The following is a 2,846-nucleotide window of genomic DNA, read 5'->3' on the forward strand; positions in this document are numbered from 1 at the left end:
TCAATGTGCCAAGCGTACTCTCTCCTGGACGGTTTCCTCCGGGCTCCACTCTGTGACATCCTGGGACTAATGTAGATCCACTGATGGGCCAGGAGTGGCCAGCACCAAGTAACAACTGTGAGAAGCAGTAAGTTCTAGACTTTCCCCACATTCCACCCTTCCCTCCACCATCTCTTTGGGATCCAGAACATGATGGTTAGAGGGAGGGGTGGAATGGGATCTCTTTGGGATCCAGACAGCAGCAGCTGCCATCTCCCTAAGCACTCAGCATGGGGCAGGCCTGGGGCCAAGGTCGTGCTCTCAGGTCGGGGCTCACATCAGAATCACCTGCATGGCCTGTGTTTCACCCTCAGGGATTCTGCATCACCAGACCTTGGGCAGCAACCGAAAAGAGGCATTTCTAGCAAGTTCCCAGGGGTTGCTGCCGTCCTTCTTGACCAGGGGCCACTCTCTGAGAACCCCTGGGCTAAAGGTTTCACAAGAACTAACTCCTTGAATTCTCCCAAAGACACTTTGAGTAAAATGAGGACAGCTCTGGCTTTCAAATCCTACAGACCTGAATTGGAATGCCTCCTCTATCAAAAGAGCTGGAAGGTAACAATATTTGGGGGCCATGGACTTGACCTCTGAGAACCTCAGTTCTCCTATCTGTAACATGGGGATAAAAACATTACTTCTCACAGCAGAGAGAGTAAATCAAATAAAAACCCAGAGGATTTGCATGCAAAGTCCGACTCTTTTATTTAATTGACAAATATGTATTGGGTGTCTACTGGGTACTAGGCTACATGCTAGAAGCTAATAAGAAGGAGATGTTTTCTCCCTTGTGTGATTATGCTCTTCCTGTTGGCGCTGGCCAGGGCTGACCCAGACTACACACTTCTCACAGACAAGGGCCTGGAGCGGCACAGCAGCTGAAGCCTGGGCTCTAGACTCAGACTACTGGGCGTAGGGCCAGCTCTGCTACCCCGTGGCCATGTGGCATTGGGCAAATCACTTCATCTCTCTCTCTCTCTTTGGTGCGGAGCATTTTTAGTCTTTTATTAATTTGTTACAATATTGTTTCTGTTTTATATTTTGCCTTTTGGTTGCAAGGCACGTGGGACCTCAGCTCCCTAACCAGGGATCAAACCCGCACCCCCTGCATTGGAAGGTAACATCTTAGCCACTGGACAGCCAGGGAAGTTCTCACTTCACCTCTCTTTGCCTTTGCTCTTTCCTTGTAAGACAGAGATGAGAGCCCTCCAAAGGTTGTGCTGAGGATTAAACAAGAGACATGAACAAAGTCCAGCGAAGTCATCAGAAGAGGGCCTGACCATGAAACTCCCTCACGAAATGTGATTTTTGCCCTGCCTTCCCCTGTGGGCTGGGTGACCCAAGGCGACTCCACTGGTCCAGAAAGGGAGGTGCTATGTAGTGGCCATTAACCACTCATTTCATCAGAAGGTTATCTCAAAAACAGGCCTGGGAACTTCCTGGTAGTCCAGTGGCTAAGCCTCTGTGCTCCCAATGCAGGAGGCTCGGGTTCAATCTTTGGTCAGGGGAACTAGATTCCATATGCCAGATCTAAGAGTTTGCATGCTGCACCTGAGATCTGGTGCAGCTGAAATAAATAAAAATAAATACTTAAAAAAAAAAAAAGAAAGAAAACAGGCCTGGCTTGAGAAAGCCTCCCATTTTGATGATACTTTGATCCTTTGGAGAGTTTTTACCAAAATGTCTATACTCAAAAATGAAGGAAAAAATGTCTGTGTCCTTAACCAGGGGCTTTAAAAAGTCCATCCCTCACCTCTAGGGTTCATGCCTCAGGAAATAATTCGAAGCTATACATAAAAGTTTACACACAGGTTGGTTTTTGCCATACATTGACATGAATCAGCCATGGGTTTACATGTATTCCCCATCCTGAACCACCCTCCCACCTCCCTCCACATCCCATCCTTTAGCCTCCAATTAAAATAAATAAAGTAAAAAAAAAAGTTTACACACAGGTTGGTTGATATGCACAGAAGATTTATTTACATATAAGACTGTTTTTAAGAACATTAAATAAAATAACAAATGTGGATGTATCCTAAATGCTCCACAATGTGGAGAATGGTTAAATATTTTAAGATTCTATCCACATAATGGGCAATCATTCAGCCATTTTGTAAATTTTGAGAAGCAAGGTAACACATGCATGCCAGTGGGAGAAAATGGGTTTTTGACAGAAGGCAAGGGTTTAAAAAGAAAAGTGAATAACCTATGTGACCTTCTTCACCCTCTTCTAACTCTGCTTCCCAGAGGTTCAATTCAGTTCAGTTCAGTTCAGTCACTCAGTCGTGTCTGACTCTTTGCGACCCCACAAATCGCAGCACGCCAGGCCTCCCTGTCCATCACCAACTCCCGGAGATCACCCAGACTCACATCCATCGAGTCAGTGATGCCATCCAGCCATCTCATCCTCTGTCGTCCCCTTCTCCTCCTGCCCCCAGTCCCTCCCAGCATCAGAGTCTTTTCCAATGAGTCAACTCTTCGCATGAGGTGACCAAAATACTGGAGTTTCAGCTTTAGCATCATTCTTTCCAAAGAAATCCCAGGGCTGATCTCCTTCAGAATGGACTGCTTGAATCTCTTTGCAATCCAAGGGACTCTCAAGAGTCTTCTCCAACACCACAGTTCAAAAGCATCAATTCTTCAGTGCTCAGCCTTCTTCACAGTCCAACTCTCACATCCATACATGACCACAGGAAAAACCATAGCCTTGACTAGACGGACCTCTGTTGGCAAAGTAATGTCTCTGCTTTTGAATATGCTATCTAGGTTGGTCATAACTTTTCTTCCAAGGAGTAAGTGCTTTTTTT

General features: G+C 46.0%; 1 protein-coding gene across 1 annotated transcript in view; it reads right to left on the reverse strand.

Moving 5' to 3' along the window:
- The window catches only part of EVC2 (Ellis van Creveld syndrome 2), a 164,665-nt gene that overhangs the window by 110,711 nt on the left and 51,108 nt on the right, over window positions 1-2,846 (reverse strand). The gene's annotated exons all lie outside the window — the stretch shown is intronic.

Source organism: Bison bison, unplaced genomic scaffold, assembly GCF_000754665.1.
Source record: "Bison bison bison isolate TAMUID 2011002044 unplaced genomic scaffold, Bison_UMD1.0 scf7180017864255, whole genome shotgun sequence".
In the NCBI taxonomy this organism is placed as follows: Eukaryota; Metazoa; Chordata; class Mammalia; order Artiodactyla; family Bovidae; genus Bison; species Bison bison.